The sequence below is a fragment of the Musca autumnalis genome, unplaced genomic scaffold (assembly GCF_047663935.1).
Source record: "Musca autumnalis isolate F117 unplaced genomic scaffold, ASM4766393v1 scaffold_3, whole genome shotgun sequence".
NCBI classification, from domain to species: Eukaryota; Metazoa; Arthropoda; class Insecta; order Diptera; family Muscidae; genus Musca; species Musca autumnalis.
Genome location: NW_027411866.1, coordinates 136,599,371 through 136,623,628, shown reverse-complemented (window position 1 = coordinate 136,623,628; position 24,258 = coordinate 136,599,371). Strand labels below are relative to the sequence as shown.

Genomic DNA, 24,258 nt, shown 5'->3' with positions numbered 1-24,258 from the left:
TTGCTAGTCCTTATTATATCGCCTAGACAACACAATCGTTGTATCTCGATACGTTTATCTATACGGATGTCGTTGTATAGCTGACACAGCTCGTGGTTCATACGACGTCGATATTCACCGTCAACGCAGATTGGTCCATAGATCTTTCTAAGAATTTTTCTCTCAAACACACCAAGCACTGGCTTGTCTGCTCGCTCAAGTATCCAGGCTTCGGAACCATACATGAGCACAGGTAGTATCAGTGTTTTGTAAGACATTGTTTTTGTTTGACGAGATGTGGCTTTGTTTTTAAACTGCTTACCCAGTCCGAAGTAGCATCTGTTGGCCAACACTATTCTTCTGTTTACGGCGGTGCCGAAGTAGACGAAGTCCTTTACTACCTCAAAATTATGGGAACCAACGTCAACAGTTGGCCCGATCTCTATGGACGCATTGCGCGCCGACACCATCAACTTGGTCTTCTCGCCGTTTACCGCCAGACCAACTTTAAGAGATTCCCTTTTGACTTTTTCAAAGGTATCAGTTACTTCCTTTACCGATCAACCCATGATGTCAATGTCATCGGCATAAGCAAGTAACATATGGCTGCTTGTATATATTGTGCCACTTCTTTTACCCTTCGCATCTCGTATAACCTTTTCCAGCAGAATGTTGAAAAGGTCACACGAGAGGCCGTCACCCTATCTGAAACCTCTTTTGGTACTTAACTCTTCGGGGATACCAAATTCAGACATGACTTGGAATACCTTTGAACGTAGGGGGCTGTCGAAGGCTGCTTTGTAATCGACAAAAGGGAAGTAGGTGTTTACCGCAGGGTAAATATCTGGTCAATGGTGGACTTGTCAGGTCTAAAGCCGCATTGGTATGGTCCAATTATTTCGTAGACCATGGACTTTAGTCGTTCGCACATTTTCCCTGACACTATCTTATATGCAATGGGGAGAAGACTTATGCCCCTTAGATCATACAGTCTTATCTCCTTTCTTGTGGACAGGGCACAGGATGCTTAGGTTCCAATCGTCGGGTACTCGTTCTTCCTGCCAGATGGTGCTAACTAGCTGATGAATACACCTTATCAGCGTGTCGTCTCCCGTTTTGAACAGCTCGGCTGGTAAGCCATCGGCTCCGGCTGCCTTATTATTCTTCAGCAGGTTTATTGATGTCTTTACCTGGCTGGGCGGTATTCATTCAATACTATCTTCTGTGATTGGATCTGTGGTATCTTCGCCGTCTTCGCTACTATCGGATAGCAACAGTTTGGAGAAATGTTCTTTCCATATCCTGAGCACACTATTTGTATCAGTTACCAAATTACCTTGCTGGTCTCTACAGGAGGATGTGCCAGTTCCAAAGCCATCAGTTTGATGTTTCACTCTTTGATAGAATTTTCCGACTCCATTCTGGCTCCTGTACATCTCGATTTTTTCACACTTTCGCATTTCCATTTCTCTCTTTTTCCTGCGGAAAAGACGTTTCTCCTCTCTCCTTTTCTCCCGATACCTCTCTCGTGTGCTTACTACGTGTTACTACTGATTGTAGAGTAGTCCAATATGCCGCATTTTTCTCTTCGGTAGCAGCACAATACTCCTGGTCATACCATGGATTCCTTGGTGGAGGTCTCTGGTATCCAAGTATGGATTTTGCGGCTGTTTGCATGGAGTGGGTAATATTTTGCCATTGTGGTGATATGTTATCGGGACGAGGAGTGCTTTCATTAAGCAGTTGGGCTAGTTGAGTGGAATATGCTGTGGCTATCTGTTGTGTTTGTAGCTTACCGACGGGTACGTACCTTTGCTGCAACAAGGTAGTGATCCGAATCTATGTTTGCTCCTCGGAACGATCGTACATCCAACACGCTCGATGAATGCCTTCCATCTATCTATATGATACGGAGACAGCCAGGTGGCCTTATGAATGTCGAGATGCTTAAATCTGGTGGTGGTGCTAACGACCATGTTTTTTTGCCGCAGCAAAGACTAATTCCGTTGTCGGATGTTTCACTGTGGAGACTGAATTTCCCGACTGTTGGGCCAAAGACATTTTCCATCCAATGTTGGCATTAAAATCGCCTAAAATAAATTAAATATCATAGGCAGAGCCACAGTCATAAGTTTCATCTAAGCGCTCGTAAAATATATCACTGGTCTGTTCGTCCTTGTCTTCAGTGGGAGCATGAGCGCAAATAAAGCTGATGTTGAAGAATTTTGCTTTTAACCGAATTGAAGCGAGTCTTTCATTCCCTGGGGTGAAGCTGGATACCAGATGTTTTAATCTCCGACGAACTACAAATCCGCAACCAAACTCATGATTTGTGTCATGACATCTATAATACAGTGCGTCACCTTTAGGTCTTGTTGTGACACCTTCCCCAATCCATCGCATTTCCTGTATGGGAGTAATGGCGGCCTTGTACTTTTCAAGTACATTTGCCAATGCGTAAACTGCACCTTCTTTATAAAGAGTGGGAACATTGCAGGTGCAGCTTCGCAGACCATGGTCCTTAAAACGTTTGCGGGGTTCGTTAACTTTAGAGGGGTTTGTTTATCTTCTCTTTCGTTTTTCAATATTAGGCTGCTTTTTCTAGGGGAGGGTTTCTCACCTGACGACCAAAGCCAATTTTTTAACGTTCTTATGGGTGAACGCGCGGCACATGTTAGCGCACTACCTTTAACGGTTGTTAAAGGCAGCTCCCCAGGTGACACCAAGGGGAGGTCAGTGTCCACTTGAAATGAAAGAGGGACCAAGATAAATCCTGGACTTTGCCATGTTAAAACCGGTCGGGACCGTTCCTTGGTATCTTCCATCCCCTACGTCACTAAATATGCCTATTTTAATTTTTGACGATTTTATAAAATCGATTTGACGATTTTTCATAAAAATAATCTGGCAGCCCTGAATGGCACAAACATTTTCACAGCCTTTTTTCCATTTACAACAAGAGCAAGAACAGAAAACAGCGAGCGACATCGATAATGATGCGATACCACCACACATTACATTGTTGTTGTCACTATTGTTGCGGCTGCTGCTGCCATTGTTGTGTGGCAGTGGTTGCAACAGCAATCAGCCAAACCACCAGCAATACTAGCAAAAACCAACAAAAACAATTGAAATTGCCTCTTGTGTGTTATGCGCGCTTAACAAATAAGACATGATCTTTAAGGTCATTGGTTTTATGGACAATGTAGTCTGGCGCCTTGTTGTTGCCTGATTGTTTTATTGAATTGTTGGAAGAGATGTGAACTGCTTGCCGCAGCCACCATTTCATACCCCAACTGCAGTTCAAAGGAATTTAGATCAAATTACTACTGTGGCGACCAACTTTTTTGTTGTTCTTGTTCCCTCTTCTGCATTGTTTTATACCCTTTAATATTTTTTTTTTTTTGGTGATGATAGCCTCTCATAATATACATATATTACCAAGTCATTATCACATTGTTGTGTCTGGGACAGACGCCGGCGGTAGCAATTAGTAGTCGACAGTTTGTGAAACGATCGAGGACCTTGAAAAAAAAAAATTAATTTAAAGTTTTTACTAAAGGTTGTTGTTTTGTGGGAATGGGAGCAGGGAAGGGGTGTGGAGGATAATGCAGCTATCGTTGTGTTGAAGATTCATTGTCTAGAAATATGGCTATGTTACTGGTGGAGACAGCAATGATTCTGGAGTTAGTGATGTAAATTTGGCGATACAATTGCAGAGAGAAAATCTGTCGCCAATCTTTGGCGTCGATAATGGATAGCAACCCAACTCCGACAGCTAATTTCATAATAGAAAATTCCGCTTCTGAATCGAAATTCATACTTTTTTACAATTAAATTAATAGTTGAAGGTTCAAAACGCTGATGTTGAATGAATTTGATAAAAATTTCTGTCGTTTCACTCATTTTCATTGTATGATTTTATCATCTGGCAATGCAACTACAGTTGTGTAGCAATCAATAATCGACCTCTTTATCGCATAAAAATTCAGACAACTGCACCATCCGGAACGTAGTTAGTGTAAAACTACCCTGATTTTACTAATTTTTTCTATAATGGGTAGTGGAACAACTCCGAAGACGTCATACACGATGCTGATTGATAGCTCTACGTTTTGCACGGTCAATGATGACGCCCCTACCAGAATTAGCGGAGAGTGTCACCATAACCATCGTGTCACCTGCTTTGACCAATGACTGCAACTGACAACCCGTCGTTTCTCTTGAATCAGACAATCTCCCCATAATTGTCTCCATCTGCAGATCACCAGATTTCATAACCTCTGAACGCCGCACTTTCATCAATCATGGGTAAGCTAATTGGCCTAATTTCAGAGAAGTTCACTAATCAGTGCTTCAGAAATCTGCCAGCCCTGCTGTCGTTCGGGTAACAGAAAAGACGTTCCGAGATATCATCACTGCTGCAGACGCTCGCTATATACCTGCTGGTCGAATACCCAAAGTAACACCAAACTTCCCAGCAAAGGCGACGGGATTAACAAATGAGGGTGATGATCTTCGTCGAACGACAGTAAGGTAGCTGACACTGGAGTCATGGAGCTGAGACTGGAAGTTAACGGTGAGGATAAACGGAACAAGTGGGTTGCAACATTGGAGCCGAATTAAGAGAATTGTGGGCAACGGTTAAGTCACTCTCACTAGGTTGAACCACCACAATTTACAACGGTTGATGCTTCGAATGCCATCAGGAATTCTAAATCACCCAAAGTGTTGGGTCCTGATGAAATCTCCATGGCAATGCTGAGACAGCTGGATGTGCCGGAAATCGAGATTCTCCTAAAGTTCTCAAAATGGGCAGGGTGGTTCCGCTACTTAAGCTATACAAATGTGCCAGCAATGTTGAATCTTACAGACCGATTTCGCTTTTGTCGTCCGTAGCAAAGACCCTTGAGGCTTTAGTCCTCCCCATCGCCAGAAAAAGGTATTTAGTTGCCGATCATCATCATGGGTTCCGTAAGCACGACAACAGCGCTGCACGCTATCTCACACATATTAGACGAGATTTCAACCAAACTTATGAAAAGCCCTTGAGACTGTCAAGCACTCCACGCTGTCAAGCACTCAGTCCCGTAAAGTGAAACAGGTGATCTCTCTGGAACAGTTTAACAGATACCTCTCATGTATTCCGCTACCTCCAGACGGCATTGTACGATCTTAGCGTCCGCTACCCTCCCTGATGCCATTTGTGAAAGGCTGCCATTTGTCATGGTCGATGGCAACAGAATTCCGACCACAAACTACCCCAAAAATTTGGGGTGTCAAATTCAACAGCACGTTTATGTCGTCGGGCTATGCCACAGCTATCTGCGAAAAGCTGAAATGTAGGAAAACAAACTCCTCATATAAAGAAACCTTGTTTACGATCGCGATAGGTCGGTATGTGGTAAGCTATACAGTGCTAGTATGGTCCGCGATTATAAGTGCAAAGCGACAGAAAAAATATTCACACCTGTTAAAATGCTGTCCAGAAAACTGCTACAGGTTGCCTCCTCATGTCTTTATCTACATGAAGTGTTTCACTGAGAGCCATCCTAATCACCATATGGTGAATAGGAATCACCCACTACGCTCGGAAGGTGCAGCCGTCTGAATTCCTATACGGCAAGGATCGATGACAGTGTGCAAAATATCTGCCCAGCATTCGGTACAGGCCCGCACGACATACTGCACCTTTTCAGCTGCCAAACCTACTCAATTAACTCTAGTAGATCTGTGGTTACATCCCATACAGATTAAGCAGAGTAGATAGCCCCTGAATTCGTCTACAGTAGGATGGTTGCCAACATTTCTGATAGATGGAGGATGTATTTCGAGGATCAGATTCACGAGATAGTTGTTTATGGCATCTGCGACTGCATCCGTTCGAGAGTGCCTTAACCGTTGCCCACAATTTACTAATTCCTACTCCAATGTTGCAACTCTTCAGATGATCCTAGCCAATTGTTCCACTTGTGCTCATCGACCACCCTATTAACTTCCAGTGCCAGCTCCCTAACTCGGACGTCATTTGCCAGTTCTGCAGCCTCTACTTCGAGTATTCGACCAGCAGGTATATAGCGAACGTGTGTAGCTGTAATAATGTCCCAGAACATCCTTTTTGATAACCGAACATCAGAAGGGTTGGGCAGTTATCTGAAGCGGTGATTGGTGAACTTCTGAAACTAGGCCAAGTTGCTTTCCGATGATTGATGGTGATGAAGTTTGGCGGTCTGCTGATGCAGACGATTATAGGGAGATGGTGATGGTCTAGCTCAAGAGAATCGACGGTTTGTTAGGTGACGTAATTTGTCAGACCAGGTGATACGATGATTATGCCTGGCGAGCTATGACACACTCCGCTAATTGTGTTAGGGGCGTCCTCATTGACCAGACATAACGTAGAGATATCAAACTGATCAGCCAGCACTATAACCCTCTGGTCATTTCCGAGGATCGAATGCCACAACTCATGATGAGCATTAAATTAAAGTTCCTTAAGGCTGTTGGTTATGTCCTCCCAAAAGCTGGCTTGTGTTGGGCCTATAACCTGGAGTACAGCTTTTTATCGGCGGGATGTATACGTTAAGCAACTCTACCTCAGTTACACACCTAACCGCTAGCCCCATATATTCCATGTGCGGGTCAATAGAGCCAGGCTCAAGCGAGAAAGGTCTGTATTGAAGAAACTAGTGCAACAGGAAAACTTGTTCACACCTCCACTTCTAATGCGATCCTTTCTCAGTACGTTGTAGCCATCACAAGCTTTAGTTGTTGTTGAGTTGGTTCCTTGTCCCTCAGCGACCAAATATATTTCCTGGATCTTCATTTGGAGTCCATTGCAATTAAATTGCAAAAACGATACATTTCCAGGGATTGGGACCCCAACGATCGGTGGTAAATGCTGCGGTGCCTATCTCGTATTCTGATGATGGCGACCCACTGGGGCAGTGTTTTTCGTATCATGCAGCAACATATTCCCTGTCATAGTTCCTCAAATGACCGAGTCCGGAGCAACTCCTTATATGCACCCACTCCCGACTTTTAAATCATCTATGAGTATGTACACCAGAGTGAAAAAAAAACAGAAGTCCTAATTTTTTCCATTTGATCCCAGAACCTTATTTATGAAATTTTATGGCGACCGATCAACGTTAACCCGTCCCAACCTAGCGATCTTTGTTTCCATAGTAGTTTTTGTAGAAATAGCTTTTTAGACACAACAATGAACTGTACGAGTAATGTTTTTTCATCGATTGGACCATAATTACGCCTTCACTGTGACAAGAGTGGAACTGGAAAACGATAAGCAGTTCTCTATCGCCTCTTATTACTTGGACCACTCGAGAGGCCCCACCAGGCGATGTCGGGAGTACTATGAGGTTCATTCCACTTCTAAACACCAGCATCATTGACTGCAACAGTAATGCAAGCATACAACAGAGGTGAGTCAGTTTTTGATTTCATAAAGACAAACAATTCCAGAGGTACTAACCCAACTTCTGTATTTTCCAGGAGGAAGTCATTAATCTCACACTAGTAACCATCATCAATACTCGGAATCCGATGGAATCGAAGAGATCTGGAAACAAATAAAATAACATCTTTTGTGCATATGTGAAGAAAAAATAGGACAACGCCCTAAAGAAAAAAGAGAATAGAATGGAAAAATTTAAAGAAATTAAAAAATTATGAACCATGCCCTGCTCAGCGTATAGAACTGGAAAAACAATACCAAATAAAGAACAAAGAAATTAAGAAGGCTTGTAGATAGGAACGTATGTACATGGACGGGCTTGCGACATTACCTAATGACTCAGCAAATAAAAATGATATCAAAACTGTTTACAAACTTACAAATAAACATATTGGAATTTTCGTGAAAGTGCACCTTTGGCCCCATACAAATTACTATGGGACGCTCTAAAGTTTACTGAGCGCTATACATATGTTGTCAACAAGGTGGCAACCGATGGCCGGAACGCCTACATCTGCGTTTCCGAGTTAATACGGTCCTCTCCATGGACCGACATATCGCCTTCTAAGAATGGTTCTTTTTCTTTTCGCCGTGTTGAACCAGCGAGGCAACAACTCCTACTTATTTTTCAAACTACCTTAACCTATCCTAACACCCGGTTCATTGAAATAGAATACAAGAAATGTTGAGGTCATTATTTTTTCCATGGTATAGCCTTCAAAGTCATTGTAATATCAATCAAAATGATGATGAACAAACACTACATGTCCGTCCCTTCAATCACTTACGACGTTCGCGCAACAGTAATATTAATAAGATGAGACAATCTTAGTGGCGCTACAAAGTTGTTGAACAGATAAAAATAACTACAAAACAGTGAAAAAGAATTAATTATAGAACAACACACTATAAAGAAGTAGATATAATAAAAAACAACACCGCTGACGACGTCTACTACACGAACATGATGTTCACTAAGAAAAAAAAGACAGAAAAAAACCGACACGCCGATGACAACGCGCCATGTACACAAAACGCAAAAGTTAGCGCCAGTGTCAGACTGAAGTCTAAATTGACATTAATTATTTGATAAAAACAACATCAACAGCCGACCGACGACGCTGCAGAAACATCCAGTCATATAAAATAGTCTCATCATAAGGTACGCAAAATGGTGAAACCAAACAATCGAAATCTGTCTCCTTACACTCACTCATTTACGCTCGTCGATCTAGCCAAGTTTTGGGAGCTGGATATGGCAAAGCACGTTGTTGGGTCAGTCTCATAGCTGAGATCCATACAGATTTACACTCAAATGAGTAATGTATCTGAGCTGGAAGGTGGGGAGAATTCAGCTCAAATTTTTGATATGAACAAAATTATGAATGAATGCTTCAATTCATTTATTAATCATTGAGAGAGGATAGCATATCTTCGAGTACATATGTATGTATTTAATGTATGTATGTGATTATGGTATAGAGAGAATACGCTTCAATCTAGTTCCTTTTACTTTACCGGCACAACATTGTTTTTCAAAAATTTGTGCGAGTGGAGCCAAAACCATGTGCGAACACTCCAATGCAAATTGCAGTGCGGAGCCAAAACCATGTGCGAACACTCCAATGCAAATTGCAGTGCGGCATCAACTATTCGAAGACTTGAGAGCATTTTGAAATTGTTGGGAGGTTGCCAGTAGTATCCAATGTTGTTAGGGATAATATAATTTAGTTGATGAAATTCCACTTGATGTGTAAAATTTCCTAATTCTGTAAAAAAACTTAAACTTAGCGATGATATCGTCCCAACAGTTTGTGACTGATATCGGCCCATGAAATTCCCAATGAGATCTCTTGTCAGTTTTTGGTTGCCCAGGATAGAGTGCGAAAGCCCCATGCTTCTGAAAGATCTGGCGAACATGAAGAGGGATGTTCCAATGAATGAGTGCTCCGTTATCGCCCCTGAGGCACACAACAACAAAAATATGAGTCTAATTCTCTTGATAACAGAGACTGGATTGGAGGCACTGGAGAGATTGGGACATAAGCTATTCTTTGGCATAAGAGAGGCCAATGGAGAAAATTGCGTCGATGATGCCGAAAAGCTGCTGGACAATATGCAGCTAGGGGGCCATCCACATCATCGTCCCACAAAAAAGATGCTTAGGATAGTGCATATAAATCGAACGCACTCTAGAGTTGCTTCAGATCCTTCTCGTTGGTGAGGATATGGGCATCATATAAGAACCCCAGTAAAGAGTTTAGATAACTGAGGCTGCAAAAACATTTACCATAAACGCTTTCTTATGTCTCCAATTTAGCACATGACTTCACTGTGGCAAGAGTGGAACTGGAAAACGGTAAGCAGTTCTCTATTGGGCCACTCGAGAGAAGCCCCACCAGGCGATGTCTGGAGTACTATGAGGTCTATTCCACTCCAAAACACCAGCATCACCAGCAATGCGACAGTAATGGAAGCATACAACAGAGGTGAGTCAGTTTTAGATTTCATAAAGACAAACAATTCCAGAGATCGGATAACTTTAGGTGGTGTCAGGAGGAAGTCATTAATCTCACACTAATAACCATCATCAATACTCTTAGTCCGATGGAATCGAAGAGATCTGGAAACAGATAAAAGAACTTCTTTTGTGCACATGTAAAGAAAAAATAGGGTAATACCCTTAAGAAAAAAGAGAATAGATAACTACCTCTACATGGACCCTAATCGAATAAAGGAAAAATGTAAAGAAATTAAAAAATGATGAACCGAAAAGCTGCAGATAAATCGAACGCACTCTAGAGTTGCTTCAGATGACCTGCAGATCCTTCTCGTTGGTGAGGATGTATGCATCATATAAGAACCCCACGTTTACGAAAACGAAGTAAAGAGTTTAGATAACTGAGGCGGCAAAAACATTTACATGATGGTAAGCAGTTCTCTATCGCCTCTTATTACTTGGCCCACTCGAGAGAAGCCCCACCAGGCAATGTCTGGAGTACTATGAGATCTATTCCACTCCAAAACAGTAGCATCATAGACTGCGACAGTAATGCAAGCATACAACAGAGGTGAGTCCGTTTTAGATTTCATAAAGACAAACAATTCCAGAGGTACTAACCCAACTTCTGTATTTCCAAGATCTGAAAACTTTAGGTGGTGTCAGGAGGAAGTCAGTAATCTCACACTAGTAACCATCATCAATACTCTTAGTCCGATGAGATCTGGAAACAGATAAAATAACATATTTTGTGCATATGTGAAGAATAGGACAATACACTAAAGAAAAAAGATAACGGATAACTACCTAACCGAAGAACGGAAAAATTTAAAGAAATTAAATGATGAGGCCCTGCACGGCGTATAGAACTGGAAAAACAATACCAAATAAATAACAAAGAAATGAGGAAGGCTTGTAGAAAGAAACGTATGTACATAGACGAGCTTGCGACGCTAGCAAATAAAAATGATACCAAAACCGTTTACAAACTTATAAAGAAATGTATTGGAAAGCATGTTTCCTCAAACCGGACAATAAAATCTACCGATGATCAAATAATAATAATCAAATAATAAGATGGCGAGACCATTTCATGGAAACTATGAACAACTATCCCGATATCTCTCCTATTCTTGAAGTGACTGAAATTGAAAATGCTATTAGGAAACTAAAAAATAATAAATTACCAGGCTAAGATCGCTTACCTCCAGAAATATTAAAATGCTGTCCCGACATTATGGCTAAAATATTCCATCCACTCATAAATAAAATCTGGAAAGAAGAAAAACTGCCAGAAGGCTGGTTAGAGGGAATAATATTAAAAATTCCAAAAAAGGATATCTTTCTCAGTATAAGAACTACAGAGAAATATCACAGTTATCAATACTATCAAAGATTCTAACACAAATAGGATAAGTTCAACAATCGAATCTAAACTTCGTAAGCATCAGGCAGGATTTCGGACAAACAAGTAGTGCATTGATCACATACAGTCTGTCGCAAAAGTTAGTATACACCGTTAAAACCAAAATGTATTAGGGATAAATATCACTATAACTTATTGAAAACAACAAACAAGTAGTTTTATTTGATAGACAAGAAGGTTGTCTTCCGTAATAACAATTAAAAGTGCCCAATATTTGCATACATTAGCAAATGTACGGTTCGAATCCCAAAAAGACCAAAATTTATGTCGCAAAAGTTAGTATACAACGGACAATCCTCGTGGAACTGTGTAAAAAATTCTTGATATTTTTGAACAAAATGAAACTAAATCTGTACTTAAGATCATAAAGAGTATATTAATTGGTTTTAATGACAGTTATAGTACTTATAGTGACAAGTCCAACGTACACTGGATCGTAAAATCCACAAAAATTGGTCATCTATAAATTCCGAGTGTTATGTCCTGTTTATGAATTCTAAAGACATGAAATGCTCAGAAAAGCTCTAAAGTTTCAATATGGGGTGATCGTGATCGAGTTTCGACTTGTCCTGTTTGAAAAACGGGAATTTTTTTTTAAAGAAACCTATACTTTTGAGGCCATTGTCCTTTTGAAACATATAATAATCCTTAATCCTTACACATAAGGACTTCCATTTTGAGTTAATTTTCTCACAAATGTTGCCCCTTTTCATATTCCCATCAAAAGTAAATAGTAGGAGAACCTCAAGGTCCGTTGTAAGGCCTACAGTTACATTGTCCTACCGGCCTTTTAGCAGTATCGGACATTCTTCTCGTGTCCCTAGTGTCTAATGTACTACTAATGTCTAATGAACTACTTCTAACTGATCCATTTAGTTGTATTTTGGTCCTAAGTGAAGCGAACACAGCTTTTCAGAACGTTTTTGCACAATCCATGCGTTATAGCAGCCGAGAAAGCTGTGTATTAAAATTTTAAATTAGCTATCATATCCTTCTGTGGTGGGGAGTATCACTGTAGGGCTTACACCAGAACTTGAGGTTCTCCTACTATTTATTTTTGGTAGGAATGTGAAAAGGGACATAATTTGTGAGAAAATTAACTGGAAAGTCCTTATGTGTAAAAGTCCTTATGTGTAAGGATTAAGGATTATTACATGTTTCAAAAGGAGAACGGCCTCAAACGTATGGTTTTCCTTCAGGAAATTCCCGTTTCTTCACAAAGGACAAGTCGAAACTCAATCAAGATCACCCCATATTGAAACTTTAGAGCTTTTCTGAGCATTTCATGGCTTTAAAATTCATAAACAGGACATAACACCCGGAATTTTGTCGCTACAGTTGTTGTATTTGAGATGATCAATTTTTGTGGATTTTACGATCCAGTGTACGTTGGACTTGTTACTATAAGTACTATAACTGCCATTAAACCCAATTAATATACTCTTTATGATCTTAAGTACAGATTTAGTTTCATTTTGTTCAAAAATATCAAGAATTTTTTACACAGTTCCACGAGGATTCTCCGTTGTATACTAACTTTTGCGACATAAATGTTGGTCTTTTTGGGATTCGAACCGTACATTTCCTAATGTATGCAAATATTGCGCACTTTTAATTATTATTACGGAAGACAACCTTCTTGTCTCTCAAATCAAACTAATTGTTTGTTGTTTTCAATAAGTTATTGTGCTTTTTATCCCTAATACATTTTGGTTTCAACGGTGTATACTAACTTTTGCGACAGACTGTAAATACGCTCCGAATCATAATGGAGCAAACAAAAGAATGACAAACCCACATATATTTAGCCTTCGTCGACTACACTACTGCTTTCGACAGCATTTACAAAAAATATGGAGTATTCTAAACTAAAAAATTGATCAATCTCATAAAATCGCAATACGAAGACTTTAAGTGCAGAGTTCTACACAATTGACGCCTCTCAGAACCGTTCACTCCTATGTCGTGTGTAAGACAAGGCTGCGTACTTTCACTTATTCTTCTCCTGCTGGTCATCGACAAAGTCCTCACTGACACAATCGATAACAAAAACCGAGGAATTTAATGGGCATTAACGGAAAATCTGGAGGACTTGGATAATGCAGGCGATATATGTCTTTTGTCCACAAAGCATTGCGACATGCAGTCGAAGATTAATGACTTAATAACACAGTCAGCTAGGACAGGACTTAAGCTCAATATAAATAAAACCAAAGCAATAAAGGCAAAATCCACTAACTTCTTTATTGGCGACGAACCGATCGAATTCGTAGAGCAATTTGTTTATCTTGGAAGCATTATTGCAATTGAAGGCAGAAGCCGACATCGCAAACAGAATTGGCAAAGCAATCGGAGCTTTCAATCAACTGCGAGCCATCTGGAACTCTACAATAATATCGACGAACACAAAAATAAATATATTCAAATCGAACGTTTTATCCGCATTAAACTTAAAGCTACAGTCATTTAAAAACCGATGTCTTCGATACATAATGGGAATATGGCGGCCAAATGTTATAAGCAATTCCGATCTCTACCAAAGGTGCAATACCGATCCAATAACAATAATCATAAAACAGCCCAAGCTCTAGATTGGAATCCTCAAGGTAGCAGGAAAAAAGGAAGACCTAAAAACTCCTGGAAAAGAAGTCTTATGAAGGAGCTAGAATCCGCCGGAAAATCATGGAATGAAATAAAAGCAATAGCGAATGACAGATCATCCTGGAAGATGTTTCTAGAGGCCCTATGCTCCTCAAGTATTTAAGCGGAAAAGATGAAGAAGAAGAGTAACCGTCAGACGACAAATCGAAATAGAAATTTGATAATAACGGATAAGAAATCTTTCTCAGATCGTAATTGGACACTATTCAATTTATCTGCACATTAAATGCTTTCCCAACCTTAAAAGAACGAACGAAGAAAAGATCAACCGAGTTTTAAAAGATGAAAATCCCAATATTCCACACCCAGATGACACTACAGCAAATATACTAGATGAAAAACTATCCACCATGGTGGACAAACGAGTTCTCAAAACTGTAAAAACTATTACGAAAAGCCTTCAACGTCAGCTACCAAAACGGATCCTATAGCCAGAAAAACAGCAATCCAGGATTGAATTCTGTGGGTCGCTAGTTAGCACCAGATATACATCCAAACTGAGTAAAGTAATGACTGAAGTCACTTAAATTTCACCTTTATCAACTCTACCGAATATCTTGAAATTCTTCTTACGACGTACTTTCCCGATTGCACGAAACATTGAAGCCGACAATATAATAAGTCCGAGTAAAGTCCCATGGAATATTAACAGCTTCTCTCCCTACAAATCTCCGCGGCCAGATGGTATAATACCAAAAATGCTACAAAGTGATCATTATTAAGCCTTGGCTACTTCAACTCTATAGTAGATGTCAGTCAGTTGAAAGGTTGTCTTCATACCCAAAGTCACGAATATGCTAAAGACTTTTGTAATGGGATTCTCTAACGCATTTTTTTGGTTACCGACAAAAATCGGTAAAATTAAAATGCTTATAATTTCGGTAATTAACAAAATTTGTTGGTAAGTTAGCAACCAAAATAATGTTGTCGCTAAATCCTACCGATAGCAACAATGTTGCTAACTTTTATTCATATTTTTCATACGTAATTTTGCGTTTTAATATGGGAGGTTTTTGTCGGTAACCAATCACACAACTGACCTAGCATAATTTCTCTTTCAAACGCTCAAAAGACTCATCAACCTCATTAAGCCAACATATTCTTAGTCAAGACCATATCCCCGGAATGCCTGGTCCGGATTCGTTTGGTGCGTGCCGGGACGAAGGAAACCCCATAACCAATTTGGATGTGCCCATTTTGTCACATCCGCATCCAAGCTCAGCAAACAAATGCAGCGTACAGCGTTGTAATGGTTACAACATACTATGGAAGGATCGCACCACAGGGGGAGGTGGGGGACTAGTTTTCGTTTGAGCCTGACTAATGATCCTTACATAGAGTGTGGGGGGGTAGATTTCCTTAGGTATACATCCCGTCTATTAATAGCAGTACTCCAGATAGGCCAAATGTTAGCTCGATTTTGGAAGGTCATAACCGACTGATCTTAGGGGACTTTAATACTCATCACGCTGGTTGAGCAGATTGATAGCTCTACCTTTTTAACTGAAGACGCCCCTACCAGAATTAGCTTCGAGCGCTATAATTCACTAGGCATAATTATCATTGTTATTTCCCTTGGATCAGATTTTCCCATCATCACCTCAGATTGTCGCACTTTCTTTAATCCTGGAAAAGCTAATTGGCCTAGTTTCAGAGAGTTCAACAATCACTGTTCAACCCTTCTGATGTTCGGGCAGCAGAAAGGATGTTCCGCGACATTATCACAGCCGTAGTCATTTCCTATATACCTACCGGTCGAATACCCGAAGAGAGACCGAATTTCCCGGCAGAGGCGGTGGGCCTAGCAAATAAGCTTAATGAGATTCATCTGACACTGGAGATTAATAGGTTGGTCAGTGAGCACAAGCGGAACAAGTGACCAGATCACCTACGAAATATGCAGATATCCGCCACTAAATCGACGGTCACTCTGTTCACCGCATGGACGGCGCAGTATAGAAGAGAGGTGAATATCAGTGTCGATGGTAGCAGAATTCCGACCACAAACAGCCCCAAAATTCTTGGGGTTACATTCGACACCACTTTCACGTCGTCCTAGCATGCCACAGCTATCTGCGATAAACTGAAATGTAGGAACAAGGTCCTCAAGTCCCTAGCCGGCAGCACTTGAAGTGCAGATAAGGAAACCTAGTTGACCATGTATAAAGCGATAGGTCGGTCTGTGGTAAGCTATGCGGCGCCAGTTTGGTCTCCGAATTTATGTGACACGCAGTGGGATAAGATTCAAATTTGTCAGAACGCCGCCCTGAGAACAGCAACAGGGTGACTCCTCAAATCTACAGTGGATCATCTACATGAGGAGGCAAAGATTCTTCCAGTACGGCAACATAATTAGATGCTATCATTGCAGTACTTGCCCAATCACCATCAGCTGGCCACCGATACACCCAGACATATCAGGAAGGATATTCATGCTCTAGAGACGGAGGTCCAGCAATATAGGAGAGAACCTCTAGATAAACAGGAATATCAAGCAGGTTTGAACAGCATTCACACGGACGCAGTTGCCAAGGCCATAAGCAATTATAGTGTGAATGCAGTCATCGGAGTACATCCCCCATCTAACGCAGCTGAAGATCGTCAGCTGCCACGACAAGCCAGAGTAGTTTTGGCTCAATTACGCTCGGGATATTGCAGTCGCCTAAATTCCTATTGGGCGGGAATTGATCGCACCGTGCAAGACATCTGCCCAGTATGCGACATGGGCCCGCACGACACTAAGCACCTATTCAACATCCGCGCCAAACCTACTCATCTAACTCCAGTGGATCTGTGGTTACATCCCATCGAAGTAGCCACTTTCCTGGAACTGGATATAGACCCAGAGCCAGATTGAGCAGGAGAACGAACATACAAACATAATAATAGAACACTGTTACAACAACAACAACCAGATCATCTATGGAGGCGGAATTAGTGAGTTGTGGCCAACGGTTATGTCACTCTCGAACCCTGGAATTAAGAGGATCTCAGTCACGTTTCTTAGGATTAGGAACATCAGCATGGGTTCGATAGAAGCACAGGACCATAACAGCGCTCCACGCCATCTCCGCACATATTAGTCGAGGACTCAACCAGAGCATGCAGTGCAGCAGAACAGTGTTGGTGGCGCCCGACGTATCAAAAGCCTTTGATACATGCACTTCACGTTGGTCTTTAGACATCAAACAGACTACCCTCCGGCCAAGTTTGAACTCCAGTCGTATGTAGACTTCATAGACAAAAAGTTGAAGCTCCATTAAGTGAAGCTGAGAATTACCCAAGGTGGGGTGATATTTAGCTCCAACTATCTTGTATTCCACCACCTCCAGACGGAATTGAGGTCGTTACGTATAAATATGATTGCACGATCTTGGCGTCGGGTACTTTACCTCATGTCATTTGTAAAAGGCTGAACTCCAACCCGATAGAACCATATTCAAATAACCCTGAGAACTGCAACAGGGTGCCTTTTCATGTCATCAGTGGTCCATTTGCATGAGGAGTAGAAGAACATAATTGCGTGCTCTCGTTGCCGCATTTGTTCGGGTTTTACCGTGAGAGTCATCCTTATCACAATATGATGGATAGGACTTCCCTACCCAGGCATGTCACTAGGGATCTTCATGATGTAGAGAGGGAGGTTTAAAGATAAGTAAGAGAACCCTTGATTAGCAAGCCTATCAGCAGGTTTGGATAGCATTCACACAGATGCGGTGGCAGATGCTATAAACAACTATGATTTGAGTGCGGTCATCGCAGCTGAAGAACGTTAGCTGCCAGGACAAACCACGAGTAATTGTAGCTCAACAACTTTCGGGATGGTGCGCCGTCTAAATTCCTACAGGGCAAGGATTGATAACACTGCGCAAAACATCTCCACAGTGTGTGGTACACGCCCGCACGACACACTGAACATTTTCAACTACCCTGTTAAACATATTCAACTAACTCCAGTAGGTATGTGGCTATAGCCTATCGAAGCAGCTATATTCCTAGATCTGGAGATAGGGCCATAAACAGATTAAGCAGGATATTTAGGACATTTTTTGCACATGAAGTTGTTAGGAATACTGAGAAGTCCTTAGAGCACAAACTATACACCTTAGGCGCCTTCCTGAATATGGAACATGCTCTATCAGTAGTTGGAACCCTTTATCAACACCACGGTGTAGAGTAATACCACACTGGAAAATAGCATACTATCAAAACACGTAAATCGAGGAACTCCACAGGGAAGTGTGATCTCGCTAATGCCTGGCTCCTTGTTATCGACGAGTGACATCATAAACGGAGCCCTGAAATTAGTGGATACTTAGGCCACAAGCTGTGACCTAGGTTTGCACCTAGGGAAAAATGAGATTGTGCAATGTAGAGGAACTGTGGGAAAGTAAACAATACAAAGTGAGATGGTGTATACGGACATGCCCGCGTGTTTCACAAACTACTTAATTATTAGTAATTAGCTCTGATATCCTGCAATGATCATTTATCAGCCTTTGAATACAAATTTTTAAACAGAAGACCATGTGGTCCATTCTGTTCATCCTGATAAAGTGCTGAAAAATAAAGTTATTGAGAAAAATATGTGCTGTGGAACGAAGGAAAAAGATATATGACAGAGATTTAAGAGAGTTATTTTAGAATTAGGTATAGAAAGAGAGAGACATTTGGTAATTTTATGGCAGGGGTGCTCAGAATAGTTCGTGTATTAGTAGTGTTTAAGACACTCTCCCCATTACTAAGCAATGGCAAATGAGAAATAAAGAGAGAATACGTGTGGTTTGTTTTACGCTACCGCTACTGATCGCCAATGTTTTACGCTACCGTAAGGAAGTGATCACCAATGTTTTATGGTACAATATTTTGTTATCGCTGAAAAAGAAGCAGACTTGTTGGCTCGGTTTGGCAGAAGGTTTTCAGAGATTGGATAGTGTGTTTACCGCGTCTCCGCGTCGTGAGCATTGGACAGCGACACAATAAGTGTTCGACTGTTTCTGTTTCCCCTCCATCTTCGCATAAACTGCAGTAGTCAGCAGTCTCTTTCTCATTTGCAGGACATTGATCTTAGTCCGTGATTATTCCTACCGTTAATTTCAGGTCGGATTTTAACATGGAGAGTAGGGATGTAGTTCTTCAATTGGAGAGGATGGGCCAGATTGCCTTGGATACCTTACAGCTAGGTTGGTTTTGCCAAATCTGGTTAGCATTGTCTCGATATCGTTGTCGACATCAGTATCGGTTAACTCCGATCTGCAACGCGCCAATTCATCCGCTTTTTCACTTCCTTCGATGTTGCAATAACCCGGGACCCAAAACAAAATAACTATTGGTTTTAGTCCTTCCAAGGTGTTCTTACAATTCAAAACTGCTACTGACTTGATAGAGTGACTATCCACATAGTCATGTCACTCATCAACTCTCCTGTATTTTCGATTGCAAAGATCACAGCTTGGAGTGTCTTCCAATTTTCTTTTATGAGAACCGTAAATTGAGGGTATCATTGTAGACACCTGCTCCTGTTCCCATTTTCATCTTGGAGCCATCGGTATATACCTCTATATCGGGTAGAGGTGGAGAGTTGTGTGGTATTTGTAGATTAAACTCGTCAAAGTGTAGTTGCGGCGATATGTACCACTGATTACCTCCGATCCTAGGATTGGATTACCTCCATCTATTGGATGACCTGTGGTTTCAGGCGCCAAATTTTACGAATGGAAATAAAGAGCTATTAGATCTCTCTTGGTACGTTCTTCGACATTATGTTTGCAGGTCGATGCCGAGGTACTTGGCTTCTAAAGAGAGAGAGAGAGAGAGAGGTGACTCAATCAAGCGTTGGTAGGGTGATCAGTGTAGAGGAAAAACCTAAGTTAGATAGTGCATTATGTCCATATCTTCATTAGGCAATTTTCCTTGCTGCAATTGTCAGTTTGTCGGTGAGAGAGGATGTTGAGAGGCCTCACCTCTCTCTTCATCAAACTGACAATTGCCGCAAGGAAAATTGCCTAATGTAGATATGGACTATGGATTGATTCAAGCTTAACCTTATTAAAGGCATCTATGTCAAGAAAGCCTGCTAACGTATAGTTTGAGCATTTCATATTCCTCCTGATAAGACCCATGACTTCATTCAGTGCGGTGCTAACCGGTGACAGGGCTATTGGTCACTGGTCTATTGGTAAATTGCCCGCGAGTTTTCTCACTATCTCCTTTATGTTAAATCTTACCGGGAGTTTACGTCCAAATTTAGGCTAATAATAATGTCATATGCGTAATTTCCTTTCCACATATTGACAAATAAGTGGCAACACCAAAACCAGCAGCAGCCTTCCCAAACAGAAAATAAACACATCGTGCTTTTTTCCGCTCGTGTTGTGATCAAAACAAATTTGTTTGTTTTTACGTTCGCCGGTTAGCGGAGATCATTGAGACTTTTCGTACTACCACGACGACAACAACGACCAACCAACAACCGGCAGTAAGGGAAGCCCCAACAAAACAAGCGAAACCCCCAAAATCAAAACAAACTAACGAAGAGTTAGTTGCTCACAGCAACGACGAAGGCAACAAAACTCAAACGCTTCATTATTGTAGAACAGAGATTGATCCATGGCTATGGAGACAACGACGACGATGATGATGGACTGACAGACTGACTCTTTTAAATTCTCCAGTTATTTACAATATTTTCTCAGTTTGAGTTTGAGTATCCAATGGATAAGAACGAACGGGCGCGCGCTTTTTAACGGAACTGCATACGGATAGAGTAGCAGCAGAGTAAAGGCTTCCTTTTGGCCAATTGAAACAATTCAAAGAAATAAAACATTTTGTGTACAAAAAATACCAACTGAGGAGGAAAAGTGATTTATTTTTGTTTGTTGTGTTTTTCTGTTTCGTGATTTTGTTGTTTATTTTCTTAAAAAAGAAGAATGTGCGACAACAACGATGTCGTCGGCGACATTGTATTGTGAGTTTTTGGTGGACCACGTGAAAATCTAAAAATGTCTTCCGAGAAATATTTAGTGTGTGATTCTCAAGAATTTGTGAAAATAATTTTTATAAATATCTAAAAATAACAAAATTAAAAAAAAAAAAATAAAATTGAAAATAAACTCCAACGAGAAATTATTAAAAAAAATAAGTTTTAATTAAAAAAGTCTCCAAAAAACAACTTTATGATATTCGGGATTGTTGTGCCGATGCAATTATAACCGACGGCAGTTATTGTGTTTACGAGATAGAATGATTCACTAAAGCAGATAAATAAAATATAAAGCGAAATAAAAAAAAAAAAACTAAACTCAGATACAATTTTCGTTTGCTGATTTTATTTATTACTTCGATTGAGATACTGGTGTGTAACATAATTATTCTATATTTGTATCTAGAAATGTCCATTTGTGTATCCCCCGGTGTTGGTGGGCAATTCAATAAAACTGTAAATTAAATTTTCAATTATCTCGAAATATTTTTGTGTATTCTATTTATTTTAAGTTATTTTGCTTAAATTCAAACACTTTAAATTTTATTTGTTAAATCATGATTACTTTTACTTGAGCTATTGGATTTCAATTTTCAATTGCAATGCGTATACGTCAAATAAATCCACTGCATTTTAGATGAGGATTTGTTTGATCTTCTATTGATTTCTTAAATGAAAATGTTTCAATCTGACCAAAATCTTTTACATTTTTGAAGAATTCTAAAAGGTTGTAAAAATGGCCGAGTGCTATTTATTCTATTTTCACTCCCGTGGAATACTCGTAGATATTTGCTGTTTTATTTTAGTAACTTAAAAAATAAGATCCTTTCTCTCAAAAAAAAAGATATAGCATATAATTTGACATATCCCGTAAGCAAACATCTTGGATGAAAATAAATATGGTTATCCTGTAAAGGCGCATTTTATTTGAATTGTGTTGAAAAAATTTCTGAAAGGATAGAAAGTATTCAAAATATACATAGATATATATTTATGTGCATTATATATATATATATTTATGTTTTACTCCATAGTTATGTTGATTCTTTGAAATGCTCTATGGCCTCAAATAAAAATTTTCTGGCCAAAACTACTCAAAGTCCATTTTGTGTTTGTGCAAACATAGTAATTATTACGTGTTTTCGCCCAAAATTACGAAAAGCGGCCAAAATTCATTGAACATGGTGGTCCCCTTGTACGGGGTCTAAACCAAAACATTTACATATGTATGTATGTTAACGAGTTTTGGTAAGAAGGATTTTTATCTTCCAAGAAGTCGAAGTGCCAAATTTCAGCCCAATCGATTATAAAATATCGCTAAAATCTCCAATATATCTAAAATCAGGCCGTGTCGTTATAAGACAATAGTTGGACACATTTTGAAAAAAAGTTTACAGACTTATTTTCTGTACTCCCAAACCTCTAAATATGAATTTTAAGGATAAACAGGTATTTATAAAAAAAAATGCACCCATCTTAATATACAAAAAACCACTTTCTTCAAAAGAGGGGACAAAAAGTGACAAGAAATGTCTACTGAATTTGTTAGTACAGACCCCCTGCTAGCTTCCAAAACCGATTTGGCGCAGGTCATATTTGGTAATTTTTTTGTAAAGTTTAAATATATTTAAAAAATATTTGTACAAAATAATTTTCAATAGACATAAAAACAATGATTTTACTACGCTAATTTCACAAATGTCTTCGTTCTTTTTTTAATATTATGAAAGTACTCACCATTAGCTTTCCGATTCATAATAACTTTTGTCTCACTCAGAACTCCGAATACTCGCTCGAATTCCACTCGCGAGTGAAACTCTTCTCGAATTCGAGCAAATTAAGGGGGAAACATGCCCCCCTCCCCAACACTAAACAAAAACCTATCCTACCCCCAAATAAACTTGCCCCACAACCACCAAAAATATTGCACCCAAAAAAATTATCACCTCCCCCAAATTTTCACTCGCGAGTGAATCGGAGCCCTGGTCTCACTTTTCTATATTTTTGCAAGGACACAACACAAAAAAGAACAAAACAAAATCTTTTTTATTTTTATACAAAAAAGTGCCAACTTTGACGTTGCACCAACCAAGGCATATTTATATAAGGCATATGCATGAATTACAACAACTAACAAATTTACAAAAACAACATTGTTGTTATAGAAAATTTAATGTCAAGGAAAATATTGAATAATGGGGTCGTTCTACAAATTTGAAAATCCTCTAAAATAGAACAAATTTGAATGAAAATGTAAATATAAAACATTCAGAACTGTCGTAGGTCATTGTTATTACACGTTTACTATTACTATTTAAATTTCATAAGTAGACCCTATTACATTTTGAAAACCTAATTTACAAAAAAGCATGGCACAATTACACAGGTATTGGCATCGTAAAATTTTGAATACGTTATGCCAAAATTGTCTTTATGTTGTTGGGGAAATTATAACAAAAATAATTTTTTTTATAAAAGGATTTGACATTTCATATTCGAACAGCTGGTGTGATACCACTACCTTGGTAATTGTGCCATGAAAAAAAGTAAAAATATAGCTGATTGTCACTTCTACCTTATCGGTATTAACCCCCAGTTTTTGTAAATTTAGGCATCCATAGCTTTGCCCACAGATGACATACAGGCTTAATTTTTCCTAGATGAGTTCCATATATAGTTAAGAATTTCTCATTAAAAAATCAGAGCTCTATATTTGCGCTAATGCGCGTAAATCGATCTACAAAATTTGACAATTCTTGTGAGAAGAATTCAATTTTTTACAAAAACAGGCGGTAACAAAAACTAATTATTTTCGATTGAAATCAAGACATATTTATAGAAGGTAGACTTGATGATCAGTTGTATTTTTACTTTTTTTGTAAATTGGGCTTTCAAAATTTAATAGGGTCTACTCACGACAGTTCTGAATGCTTTAATGCTTTTTATACCCTCCGAACTGTTTATACCCTCCACCACGAACTGAATAGAAGTGAATACCAAAAATACCGAAAATTGGGAGATATCGTCCTATGGGGGCTATATGAGGGCGACAAATTTCATATGGAACGTTTAATACCCCAAATGAAGACCAAATACCAAACCACAACCTTAAAAATACCGAAAATTGGCAGGAACCGTTCTATGGGGGCTATATGAAAGCGTGGACCTATACCGACAAATTTCAGGTGGAAAGTTTTATACCCCCAATGAAGATTAAATAACAAATTTCAGCCGTT

At 39.7% G+C, this 24,258-nt stretch overlaps 1 protein-coding gene across 2 annotated transcripts in view; it reads left to right on the top strand.

Moving 5' to 3' along the window:
* The first annotated feature begins 20,404 nt into the window (after nucleotides 1-20,404).
* AdamTS-B (ADAM metallopeptidase with thrombospondin type 1 motif B) overlaps nucleotides 20,405-24,258 on the top strand; it is a 174,300-nt gene continuing 170,446 nt past the window's right edge. Inside the window, exon 1 of one of the 2 annotated variants that reach the window (XM_073974524.1) lies at nucleotides 20,405-21,394. The gene's annotated coding sequence lies outside the window, so the exon portion shown is untranslated. The remainder of the gene's footprint in view (nucleotides 21,395-24,258) is intronic. The other variant, XR_012411506.1, reaches the window with a different exon arrangement.